Raw genomic sequence first — 14,494 nt, 5'->3', positions numbered from 1 at the left:
TGGGCGAAGCTGTCCTTCTCTCCCTTCAGTCAGAGAAGGACAGTCGACATCTCATCCAGGGTGTGACATACCTTCCGGGCTGCTGCTTCTGTTCGGAGATCACCTCCGCGAGTCTGGCGTAGAAGCATCTTGCACTTGGTCCCATCCCACCAGAGGTTGTGAACACTAGACTGAGTAAAGCTGCCTTGATCAACGTTCTGAATTCTCTCCCCGTATGCCCTTATCTTGTCGTTCTCGTTCCTCCTGTGTGCAACATCGAGAGTTAAATTACGGTTACTACTAATACCTTCAAAACGTCCCTCTTGATTATTGCGCCTCTCTTTCTATGGCTAATGCACTTTTACCCATTAAACAAAATAGCGTTTTATAGATTATATCACCTGATCCACTTTGCTCTCATCCAGAAAATTATGGAATTATTCAAAATTATTCATAAAATTATTCAAAATTATTCACAAACTTTTCCTTGTCATCCCTCAGATTTTATTTTTCACTTTTTAATATACGATTTTTTTTAAGTTCAGGTAAATTCTATATAAGATTAATTTATTTCCTTACAATCATCATCATTTAAAACCTAACCTATCCTAACCTAACCTAACCATAAAACCTAACCTAAACACATGTTGTAATAGAAGAAAAACATTTATACCTTGGGTCTCTTGGTTTAATGGAGATGTTAATGTGTTTATTTTTTGGTTTGTTTTAATTTTGTCTTATTGTTGTTTTAACTTTTGTTGTTGATTGTGGTTTTGTCTCTCGTCTCGTCTCTCTCTCTCTCTCTCTCTCTCTCTCTCTCTATCTCTCTCTCTCTCTCCTCTCTCTCTCTCTTCTCTCTCCCTGATTCGTACAGGTATCTTCCACTATTCTCCCTTACTCTTCCTATCTTTCTCCCTACTCTTCTTCCTCTTACTCTCTCCCCAGTCCTCTTCTCTTCCCTCACCATTCTTTTCTCCCCATTCACTCCCACACTCCTCCCCCACCTTTCCTCCCCCAATCCATCCTCCTCCACTACAACATGTGCTGCTAGTCATATCCTCCCCCAGCCTCATCTCCCACCAAAATATATCCTCATTGTGCCTCCCTCCAATCCCAGTAGGCTTTAATCCCCACCCCCCACCCCCCTCCTCAACACACTCGGTCTCCTCCTCGGTCTTCATTCGGTCTCCTTCTTCTCTCCTTACTCCTCCCTCACTCTTTCCATCTACCCCCCTTCTTTCTCTCTCACTTCCTCTCCCCCCCCCTCTCTCCCTCACCCCCCTCTCCCCCCTCTCTCCCTCACTCCTCTCCCCCCTCTCTCCCTCACTCCCTCTCTCCCCCTCTCTCTCCCTCACCAGCTGTGTCACCAGGCTGTACTGTTCGTATGAGTCACCTGGATCACACCACACCTTCAGCAGCTCTGTCAAAAGTTTTAATTGTTTGTTCCCTGCTGGTGTGTGTAGTTGTGGCTGTGTGTACCTGTGTCTGTGTGTACCTGTGGCTGTGTGTGTGTACTTGTAGCTGTCTGTATGTACCTGGGGCTGTATGTGTACCTGTGGCTGTCTGTGTGTACGTTTAGCTGTTTGTGTAGTTTTTATTGTTATTTTTTAGTGGTCGTGTAATAATAATAATAATAATAATAATAATAATAATAATAATAATAATAATAATAATAATAATAATTATACGAACGACTTTTTTAAACAATATGAAAAACGTATTTAAATTGACCAAATGCAATTTACCCCCATGTATGTATGTATGTATGTATGTATGTATGTATGTATGTATGTATGTAAGAACAAACATTCTCGATAAAACCTTTAAGTAATTAATCAGAATAATTTCATTGATGTGGTAAATCGTTCATGTTGTTTAGTGACACCAATTAATCTATCTCTTTACACCTTACCTATCCTCACCTATCCTCACCTGTCCTCACCTATCAATACCTAGTTAATGGCCAGGGTTATTACCTCCACTCAATTCATTTCGGTGTGATAAAGGAAGGATTTCTCTTATTACATTCAGTAGTTTGTGTTTTCTGTAATCATGTTTGTGAACGATGTACGAGTGTTGGTCTATCAATAGCACACAGACAGACACGTAATTCTCCCTTTAGACAAAACTAATCACTAAATTTAACAACACAAAACAAGCCAATACTTTCTTGAGTAAAGGTACAGTTCCCTTCACTAGTGCGTTTACAAGGGGTCATCAGGTTTTGTGCAGTGTGGCAGCTCTGTGTTTGTTTACATTCGACAGAAGGAAATTAGCAATAGTAAACATACTATGGAATCAAATTAAAACAATATTAAAACAAATATCCTAAAAGTTAATGAGTTATGGAATGTTTAAATGACGAGCCCCTGTAAACGCACAAGTGAAGGGGACTGTATAATAGTAATAATATTGTAGGTAAAGAGAAGGTGGTGGATATACAGAAAGTCGATCCCACATCTCTTTCTGACGATGAGGTATTGCATTGTCTCTTTAACGTCGATCACGAGAGAGAGAGAGAGAGAGAGAGAGAGAGAGAGAGAGAGAGAGAGAGAGAGAGAGAGAGAGAGAGAATACATATACAATGAAAAAAGAGATAATGAACGAAAGAGAGAAACAGACAGACAGACACGAACCAACAACATCGTGTTCCATACCGTGACTTAAACGCAGAAACACGATCCCACCCACAACTACACTACCCAGGTATACGTAACACAGGTAAACACACAGGTAAACACACAGGTAAACACACAGGTAAACACATGCTAGAATACCACACTGACACTTCTCCCACGCTCTACCATGTCCCACCATCACCCAAAACTAAACCTAAATTTCCAAAGAGCTTTTTTTTTTAGTATTATTTACACAAAACAGCTCTTATTTCTCTCTGCCATTTAATTACTATATATTACTGGGGGTCAGTGTAAATATAAAGAGTATTGGGTTTTATTTCATTTAGATATTTGTTTTTTTAGACAGGATTCGTATAAAAAGGTTCACTCTAGTCCAGTTGAACCCATTAAGAGGTTCAGTTTCGGGGTGGATAAGATTTGAACATGTGTAGTTTAATCTAGTGAAAGTAAGGAAGATTTAACAAGGATGAACAGTAAGAGAAAGAAGAAAAAAGAGAGAGAGAGAAGGAAGATGTAGAGGATAAAATAAAGCAAGGAAGTGAGAAAGAGACGGAGGATGAGATAAAGAGATAAACACACAATGAGAGGAGGGAGGGGACAGGGGGAGAGGGAGAAGGACCAAGAGAGGATATATTTACATAGTGACACACACACACACACACTCACAAGATAGAGGCTCCCAGGGACACTCTCACGCCTTGGTAACACTGAATCCTTTCCTAAGTAGATTCTAGAGGATTGGTAAAACTGTTTCCATTGGCAATTAGCCCCTGTTTAATTTAAGGATAATCACCCTAGCACCAATCTAACCTAACCTAACCTGACCTAACCTAACCTGACCTGACCTGACCTGACATACTCAATCTAACATTGGTTATATGGTAGCAAATTAAATACAGATTCTGAGAGACATATATTTACTTCTAAAGTCTCGTCACGAAGAAAGAGAGAGAGAGAGAGAGAAAGAGAGAGAGAGAGAGAGAGAGAGAGAGAGAGAGAGAGAGAGAGAGGAGGTGGGCGGGCAGGAAGGGACAGCTCACCAGTAAACATTCCAGCGGGCAGCGTCACCTTCTCTAAGCTAGCTGGCGGCCTCGATGACACGAACCTTCCATCTCACCTCACCTCTATCACGCCTCCAACACTCCTCTATAATTCCTCCATCACGTCTCCATCACGCCTCCATTAATTCTTCCATCACGCCTCCATCACGCCTTTCTCACTCCTCCATCACGCCTCCAACATTCCTCTCTCACTCCTCCAACACTCCTGTATCATTCCTTCATCACGTCTTCCATCGCGCCTTTAACATGCTTTCAAACACTCCTCCAGTTCACCGCTAATACCCCTATCGCGCGTCCCATCTATCTTTCATTTCCATCACGACTGTATCTCACCTCCATTAGGCCTCCAAAACTTCTCCACCTCATCTCCACCACCCCACCAACACTCCACCAATAACTATAGGGAAGGGGGGGGGGAGGTAGGTAGCAATGGGGGAAGTGTGTGTTGTATAAATTCTGCTCTCTCTCTCTCTCTCTCTCTCTCTCTCGTTTAGAAAGCTATTTGTATCTCTTAAGTTACAATAATATACAAGGTTAGGTTAGGTTACACGTATAATATTGAGTTTAGCATCATAGTGGCGAGGTTCATCAGGAAAACTTTTTAATAATGAGGTACTGAATGGGTGTTTTGTCAGCTTTTTTATGAGTTACTGAAGCTTGTATGGGATTTTGATGTTTGTGTTTGTTTTGATAGTGGTGATAGTGGTGGTGGTGGTGGTGGGGGTGGTGGTGGTGGTGGTGGTGGTGGTGTGGTAGGTGGTGGGGTGGTGGTGGTGGTGTGGTGGTGGTGGTGGTGGTGGTGTGTGGTGGTGGTGGTGGTGGGTGGTGGTGGTGGTGGTGGTGGTGGTGTGGTGGTGGTGGTGGTGGTGTGGTGGTGGGCTGGTGGTGGTGGTGTAGGTGGTGGTAGGTGGCGGTAGGTAGGTGGTGGTGGTGGTGGTGGTGGGGTTGGTGGTGGTGGTGGTGGTAATGGTGCGGTTAAATGGTGGTGATGGAGATGATGATAGTGATAACATAAGAACATAAGAAAATAAGGAGTCTGCAATAGACCGGTTGGCCTGTGCATGGCAGCTCCTGTCGAGAGTTACTACCACTCTCTATCATCCATGAATCTATCTAGCCTCCTTTTAAATCTTTCCAGCATTCCAGCACTTACTACAAAGTTGCTAAGCTTGTTCCACTCGTCCACCACCCTATTTGTGAACCAGTTCCGTCCTATCTCCCTCCTAAACCTAAACTTATCCAACTTAAATCCGTTGCTACGAGTCCTATCCTGCTCGGATATTATAAGAACTTTATCTATATCTCCTTTATTGATTCCTTTCACCCACTTAAATACGTCTATCATATCTCCCCGCACTCTTCGTCTTTCTAGGGAATGCAAGTTTAGTTTCTTTAATCTATCTTGATATGGAAGGTTTTTAAGTCCCGGAATCATTTTCGTCATTCTTCGCTGCACCGACTCTAGTGAATTTATATTCATTCTATAATAAGGGCACCAGAACTGAACAGCATAATCGAGGTGCGGCCTGACTAGCGCAAGTTATAGTTGCAATAAGACCTCTGCACTCTTATTACTTACACTTCTAGATATAAAACCTAATACAATACTCTGTTTGCCTTATTTCGAACATAAACGCACTGTTTTCTAGGCCGTAGGTCCGTGCTTACAAGTACCCCTAAGTCTCTTTCACAAGTTGAATTTTATTTGCCATTTTTCTGACTACTCATGCAGTTTATTCAAATCATCCTCAAAATGACATCGACCGTGACAGGACTCGAACCTGCAATCTTCGGATCCGAAGTCCGACGCCTTATCCATTAGGCCACACGGTCTGTTAGTGGTGATGGTGGTGATGGTGATGATGTAGTGTACTCTAACCTAACCTGCTGTATATTATGTAGTTTCCAACGAGAATATACTTTAAAAAATCTGACCTTTCATTTAATTACCACGTGACCTGAGCCCCGTGCTACAGGTGACATCCAGGTGTACAGAGGTCAAGGATAGGTCATTGTGAAGGGGTTACCATGACAACTGTACCCGTGGGTGAAATTACAACACCTGGGAAATAATGTGTTTGTTTTAATACACTCACCGTCAGTCTTGCTAAATACACTGTTAACAAATATATTAACATTACAGTGATAAAATTACAGTAAAGTTCTTGTTTTTCGTTGTTATTATTTTTTTTCTTATTTGTTCAGGTTAATGTTAACAATACAGACCTAACTACAACCCAACCCAACCCAACCCAACCCAACCCAACCCAACCAAACCCAACCCAACCCAACCCAACCAAACCCAACCAAACCCAACCCCAACCTAACCAATTTTTATAATCTGTTGACAATTATTTTAATCCTTATTGTTACACGGTAATTTGCGTATGACACAAACCCTCGCTAATAATCACACTCATTTGCATATTAATTACAATTTTTGAGTGTTCGATAAGTCTTCTGGGATACAGTGTTAATTAAACTAACTTATTATACAACGAACTATCTAACTAACTAATTATATAACGAACTATCTAACTAACTAACAAACTAACAAACTAACTAAAAAACTATGAATTACCTAAACAATAACAAAATAACATACATACAATTAAATAACAATAACTCAACCAGTAGATAATTACGAAGGTACAAAAAAAAAATAACATTCTTGATACTTTCAGGTGTGTAAGAACTTTCAATATCCCCAGAAGACTAAAACTTTCACTTTTAATTACCTGAAAAATTTGTATTGTAAAGTGATGTCAAAGATTCTCACTAATTATAGAGTTAGAATCTTCTATAATTGCATCTATAACTATGGTAATGTCTCATAAGCCTTCAGATTATACTTTATAAAGAGGTTATCGCATTAAGAGTTCATTCCATTTTCAACTGTAATATTTCTTTTATTATTAACACGAGTATAATGTACCCAGTTTAGACCAAAATAAATACAACATACATACATACATACATACATACATACATACATACATACATACATACATACATACATACATACATACATACATACATACATACATACATACATACATACATACACTCCAGAGAGCCATTGTTCCATCACTTCCTCATTAATATTTATAATCAAGAAATTATACAGTTACTACCATTGCTTTCACTAATTATAGGGAGTTATAGGCTAGAGCGTTAGGCAGACACCGTTGGATTATATCTCCCAAGAATAATAAAAATAGTGCCGTAGTAAAGTGCAAGTGAGTGATGAGAGAGGAGAGAGAGGAGAGAGAGAGAGAGAGAGAGAGAGAGGAGAGAGAGAAAGAGAGAGAGAGAGAGAGAGAGAGGGGAGTCAGTTGCCTACTTCGTACTATTTACAACTTGAAGGCTGATGTTTGGTTTACACACACACACACACACACACACACACACACACACCTTGACCAATTCCGTCACTCATAATAAACCCAAAATAGACTAAATTATGGAACGTGTTTTGATCAGGAGGTGATTAACTTAGACAAAACACTTACTAACAACACCTCTGACACCTTGTATATGAATAACCAATAACACAATATATAACACTAGACATTATCATACAGACTGAACAAAAAAATCACGAATCACGAAAATAATACAAAATAATATCGAATTTTAGTTGTAAATAATGTTAGGTCAATAAAATGAAGAGCAAAGTGAAACAAATAATAATTAAAAGTAAGATAATAAGAATAATAACAATAGCATGATAACAATAAGACTCATATTAAGCAATAGTAAATTCATCGTCTCTCTCTCTCTCTCTCACCTCTTTTTTAAGCATAATGTCCTGAAGTGAGATTGTTTAATTCTGTCCTCAAGGGAATAGATATTTCTACCTCCTGATATTTTCATTTCCGACGTAAAAATTGACAGGGACAAAAACTAGGGGAAAAAACATCACGAAGAGAAGGGAGTCACATGGCAGCTACATCACCAGTTCGCCAAAATTCCCCCTTTTTTTCCCCCAGACTCCGAGATGAAGGAAGTCCGGGTTCGTCTCTTTTTTTCTTCTTTTTTTTTTCCCCTGCCATATTGAGGTGGTTCTCCCTAACGCCTGTGTCACCTTATCTGGTATTCTTAGCGTGGTTACTGGAGTCAGATGAGCACCGAGGGTTTTTTTTTTTAAGACTTAATATTGTATTTTATCTCTCTCTCTCTCTCCCGCCAGCTTGCCTCCTTGATTCCCTGGAGTAAGAGAAGTTAGGTGTTTCCCTGAGGAGGTCATGTCAGGTCAGGGACACTTCCAACCCTTCATTTTATTCATTGTATGTATGTATGTATGTATGTATGTATGTATGTATGTATGTATGTATGTATGTATCTGTCTGTCTGTCTGTCTGTAATAGTAGAAGTAATAATAGGAGTCAGAGTAGCAGTAGGCGTAGGAGTAGGAGCAAGAATGGGAGTAGGAGTAGGAGTAATAGTGGGAGTAGGAGTAATAGTGGGAGTAGGAGTAATAGTGGGAGTAGGAGTAATAGTGGGAGTAGGAGTAGGAGTAATAGTGGGAGTAGGAGTAGGAGTAATAGTAGGAGTAGGAGTAATAGTGGGAGTAGGAGTAATAGTAGGAGTAGGAGTAATAGTGGGAGTAATCATCATCCTAACTACATAATAATCAATCCACTTGCCATCCTTGTGTGGAGGCGATGAAGACTTGTACGAGCTGAATGGTGAGATAATTCTAATGTCTTGGATTCAATTACGCTCTTTTCAGCTCATAGACTCGTAATGTATGTGTTTTGAATGGCGTATTATTTTGTTATTCTCAAATGTGACTAAAGAATATTTTACCATTCCTGTTTTACTAAGGGTGGTTGGACACACACACCCAAACACACGATACACACCCAAACACACGATACACACCCAAACACACGATACACACACAACCAAACATACGATACACATACATACATATAACCTAGAGTTGCTGAGAAAAATAATAAGTACGTTTCATTGTTATTAATCGTCGGGAATAATTTTTGTTTAGAGAGATTAGTTACATGATGAATGGTGTGTGAGTCTCAGTCTGTGTAATTGTGGAAGGAAGGAAGGAAGGAAGGAAGGAAGGATTCTCCATTACTGACTTCTTCCTTAAGTATTATGGCCTTGTTCTTTCTGTCTGTCTCTTATCTCTGTCTCTATCTTTCTCCCATTCTGTTTTTTTTCTCTCTCTTTCATTTCGTCCTTATCCTCTCTATCTCTTCTTTCCCATCCACCCACACCCTCCTGAACCTCTCCCTCCCATACGCCTTCCTATCCACCTCCACTCTCCCTCCCTTTCTTTCCATTCTTTCTCCCTTCCATCCCTTCCATCCTTCCGTCCTTCCTTCCCACACACTATCACAAACTCACCACCACTATACTCACTCTCCATCACCACTACCACCACCATACTCACTCACCATTCCACCACCTCCACCACAACCACCACACTCACTTACCATTCCACCACCACAGTTACCACCACCAGCTCTACCACACTCTCCATCTGTTTACACGGGACTACACTCACCACGTTTGCCCCCCTCCCCCCTCCCTTCCCCTGATAACTCCTGCATTATTCACCGCGTCACAGCTCAGACACACCCGGCTGGTGAGGACAATGATGCCTCCAACAACCCCCCCTCCCCCCTCACCCCCACCTCACCACCACCCTCCCTCCCTCTCTCCAACACCACATCAACAGTCCATGAAGTGTTGACTGATGTTGAGTGTCAGTTCATCGTCAGGATATTGATTGTCAGTTCATCGTCAGGAGGGGAAGAAGGAGAGAGAAAGAGATCCCCCTCCTCGCTGTCAACGCCTTAATGACTTGGTGGGTCTCAGGTGTTTGTCAGGTACATTGTGTGGGTGGATACTTGTGATATGTTCAAGATATAGACACACACACACATACACACAACGCCTTTATTCTCCCCAAATTAACGTATGCGTCACCAGCCTGGTCGTCTTCTCTCAACTCTACCCAACAACTTCAGCTAGAGAAGGTACAGAAAAGGGCCTGCAGAATCATGCTCGGCGCAGAATACTCCGGCTACAACAACGCTCTCTCCACCCGGGAAATGCCATCCCTCAGTGACCTCCACCACCAACCACTAGCAAGGTTTGGCGGTGGACTACTGCACCATCCTCGTCATCGCCATCTCCTGCCACCGGCAGTCCCCCGCCCACCTCGCGCAGTCCGCCACTACAACAAAATTCAGCCCATAAGAGCCCGCACTGATATATATAAGAACAGCACCATCCCATCTATTGTTAAAATAATAAACAACTCCTGATTTATGTACTGTACAGCCCTGTAAATGTATTGAACGCATATCATTATGTATAAATCACATGTAAGTTTGTATATTTTCAGCCACCGGCTGCAACTCTATTAATAAATCGTTTATTATTATTATTTACATATATGCGCACGTACATGGCCATACACATAATTTTCTCTCTCTCTCTCTCACACACACACACACTCTCCACCACACACATATACATACACTCCCTCTACATACACACTTTCCCCCCATACATACACACTTTCCCCCACACATACTCCCCACACACACACTCTCCCCACCCCCACACAGGTAACCTCCCCACTGTAGCAAATATGTAAGTTGTCACAGTTTCGCGAAGACCATCAATAATATCTGGTGGACCGACTTACCATAACGCCGTCAAATATGGATGGCACTCGCTGAAACCCGCGTCAGGTGAAGCTCTACCTGACAAAACAACCTTGTACCGAAGCCAATGAAAGTACAATCATATGTGTTGAAGTTATTAGGTGGATATGGGAGGTTAGGGATGGATAGATGGATGTAGGACAACACCCCCCCTTGAACAAAACCTCCCTAGGACAAAACCCCTTAGGACAAAACCCCCTTGGACAAAACCCCCTGGACAAAACCCCCTTGGACAAAACCCCCTTGGACAAAAACCCCTGGATGGATGGATGGGTAGGCAGCCAGGAAGACGGACGGGCAGGCAGACGGATGGATGGACAGACAAACGGACGGACAAACAGACAGACGGAAAGACAATTAACCAGATACAATTGACCTTAACCATGATACAATGAAGGATAAACAATTATCATAAAAACATCAACAAACAAGATGGCTATTATACGGCGGGGAAATTTCCGACGTACTCGTTATCCAGACTCCATTTTTTCCCCCAGTCGGTGTCCCTCTCGGGTATTGAGATATTCACACATTCCCGATCGGTTCATTTTAAAAGGCTTAGGGGTTCCTCAACACCTCTCTCCCTCCCACCTCGTTGGTTGTCGGATCTAATTTAATACTTATAACCTTGACCCAGGGGACAGGTGGTAGAAATAGGCTTTGTTGATAGGTGGAACGGGAGGGAGGGAGAGGAGAGGTGGAATGGGGAGAGAAAGAGAGGGTGAAAGAGTACAGTAAGGGAATTGGAGGAGGGTTTTGGGTTGGGTGGAGGTGGAGGACAGTGGATAAGACAGACAGACAGAGACCGACAGACAGACAGACAGACAGAGACCGACAGACAGACAGACAGACAGAGACCGACAGACAGACAGACAGACACCTAGCTCTTATCTTACTCGTACATAATGACAGTCGTAATGATTTATCTAATTTCTCACAATACAGAAAATAAGTCGAGGTGGTAGACATTAGTATGAGAAATATACATAGACACAAACACTCACTTACCACCTCACCCCCACCCTCCCCACACACTCACGCACCCCCTCCCCACACACTCACCCCCTACACAATCACACACCCCACACATACACTCACCACACACACACACCCTCCCCACACACACACCCCACACATACACTCACCACACACACTTACACACACACACCCTCCCCACACACTCACGCACCCCCTCCCCACACACCTCCACCCCTCCCCACACACACCCCCCCCCCACACACACCCCCACACACACACACACACCCCCCACCCTCCCCCACACACTCACGCACCCCTCCCCACACACACACCCTCCCCACACACACACCCCACACATACACTCACCACACACACTTACACACACACACCCTCCCCACACACTCACCCCTACACACACACACATACCTACACACTCTTTTCTATTCACCTCATAAATGTCAAATACTCTTGTATCTGCCCCAAGCGTTCATCATGTGACATCTTTATACAAACTGTTATTTACATTGACGAAAAAAAGAAAGAAAAAATCATTGATAAAAAAACATTCTAATTCCTCTGGGTTTTTTTATGACGTTTGATCCCAGCTGCAACTAGATGAACAAAAACAAACATAAATTCCTATAATGACTGTCAGAAGGTAACTTTATATACACTGGAGTTGAGATTGATTAAAATGTGAGTAAAAAAAAAGAGATAAATTAGCAGAAATTCTAAATATTTCTACAACAGTTTTTTTTTTGTCATTTAATTTGATATCCAGACTGATTAAACTATGAGATATTAGTAGACGACTAAAAAGAAAAAAATAATCGTATATTTCGTATTTTTCATTATTTTTATGACCTTTGACCCCAGGATAAACAAAAACAACAACAAAACAATAACAAAATTACTTACTGGGTTAATTTCAATAATGTTCATAGACTTTGACTCCAACATATCAACAACATACACATAAAACATATTCCTTTTATGTTCTCTCTGCCTGTTGTGTTTGCCATCAGTGACGTAAAGTAGTCAAGATATAAATAAATACAAGGAGAGAAGCATGTACAGTCACCCCCCCCCACCCCAAAAAAAAAAATATCTATACAAAATTGTGTTGAAAAGATATGACACAACGGACGAAGGCTTTTGACAACCCTACCGAGATAACAGGAGTCACAGTGTTCATTCTGAAATTCATCGGTCACCCCAAGTACAGATAATTATTTTTGAGTGACTGTACATAGACGTGACAGCTCGTCTAACACGTCAACATCAATATTCGTAACTGATAATTAATAATTCATCAATAATTCAGTACAGGTGGAAGGAAGACATCACCAATTATCTGTAAATAACTTGATGTCCAGATAAACAACAATAAGAAGAAAACAATGAAATTTTTGGTATGTATCATTTATCTTCACTTCGTCTCTCTCACCACTATCTCCTCTTAATCCTTGTACGTCATCTCCTGTCATCAAACCCTCGTAGAAAAGGGAGAAAGAGGAGAAATAATAGATAACAAACAACAGATAACAGACTATTGTTTAGACTTAAGTAAAAAAAAAGCGAGGCGTCACTAAATAAGGTCCAAGACTCAAACAATCTCTCTCTCTCTCTCTCTCTCTCTCTCTCTCTCTCGGGGTCCTGAAACGTCTCTCGTGTCATTTAATTAGCTTTTGTTCAGTCTAGCTTGTAATGCTGAGGTGGAAGTGGGGAGAGGGAAGGAGATGGGAGAGGAGAGAGGAGAGAGGGAAAGAGAGGAAAGTGGGAAGGAAATTGGAGAGAGACAGAGAGAGAGAGAGAGAGAGAGAGAGAGCGAGAAGAGAGGGAGGACTGCATGGGGAGGGGAGGTGCTGAGGAGAAAAATGAAAGGATAGAGAGAGAAAGAGGAAGTGCAAGGAGTGAGGACAGAAGGCGTGAGAGACAAAAAGAAGGAAGTGAAAGTGAAAAGAAAGTGGGGACGCGAGAATGAGAGAGAAAGTGAGGAATATGGATAGGATATTGCAAGGTGAGAAGAGGAGAGAAAGATAAGAAGAAAGAGAGAGAAGGATACAAGGAAGAGACAAAAGTAAAAGGAGAAGTGATAAAATTACGCAAAAAGTGATATGGATAAAAGAGAGACAGAGAGAGAAAGAGAATTTCCCCAAATTCCTCCAAAGTGTTGGCCCGTCAGGATTTTCCCCCACCATTTGCAGCCGTGTGACGTCACTTTCCCCTGCCATCAAGTTACATTTCCCTCCTCGTTACACTGACAGGCGCGGGAGTCTCTGGGGGAAAAAGGAATAGCGCGCAGCAATTTCCCCTGCCAGTTGTGCCGGAGTTTCCTGCACCCTAGAGATATTCATGGTCTCACGCCCGTGTTTTTCCCCTGCTGTTGTATTTTCCCCGACGAAAAGATTTATTTGTCGCCGTTTTGCTGAATTTCGGGATAAGTGGGTGACCTTATGGTGGAGAGAATTGGGGTGAGGCAGGCTGGACACGGTGGGAGAGGGAGAGGATGAACAGAGGAGAGAGAGAGAAAAAGTTAGTGTGTGTGTGTGTGCGTGTGTGTGTGTGTGTGTGTGCGTGTGTGTGTGTGTGTGTGTGTGTGTGTGTGTGTGTGTGTGTATGTTGTGAACTCTGTAGGTCACGGCAACACAAGAGGTAAGGTTGCCATGGAGTTGGACTTAGCATAGCAGGACGTAAACAGGACCCCTACATTGCCACCCCTCCCCTCCATTGCCACCCCTCCATTGCCGCCCCCTACTGCCACCCCTCACACCCCCACACTGTCACCCCTCATTACAACCAGCACCTGTCATCCCGTCCACAACAGACAGGAATTACGAATATATTTCATTAACTGTCGACAGCTGAGGCATCTGTGTTACAAACAAGAACAAGAAGAAAGTAGACTATAAACAATAACACCAACAACAAATACAGACAAATACAAATGTACCACAAACAAGAGAATAATAATAATAATAATAATAATAATAATAATAATGGCCTAGGTACTAAAGACACATAAGCATAAATAACTTTACCACATCCTGAGTGAACGAGCGGTGTGAGGAACGTCGGACAACTCGCCAACTGCACTGGCTTATCATAAACCCGGAACACGGTACGCCAG

At 42.1% G+C, this 14,494-nt stretch overlaps 1 non-coding gene across 1 annotated transcript; it reads right to left on the bottom strand.

Annotated features, from left to right (window-relative positions):
* Positions 1-5,439: 5,439 nt before the first annotated feature.
* Positions 5,440-5,512, bottom strand: Trnar-ucg. Its single transcript has one exon. It is a non-coding gene; the product is annotated as a tRNA-Arg (tRNA).
* Positions 5,513-14,494: the final 8,982 nt, after the last annotated feature.

Source organism: Homarus americanus, unplaced genomic scaffold, assembly GCF_018991925.1.
Source record: "Homarus americanus isolate GMGI-L3 unplaced genomic scaffold, GMGI_Hamer_2.0 scaffold367, whole genome shotgun sequence".
Classification (NCBI taxonomy): domain Eukaryota; kingdom Metazoa; phylum Arthropoda; class Malacostraca; order Decapoda; family Nephropidae; genus Homarus; species Homarus americanus.
The sequence above is the reverse complement of the archived record's forward strand: the minus strand, read 5'-3'. Positions and strand labels throughout refer to the sequence as shown.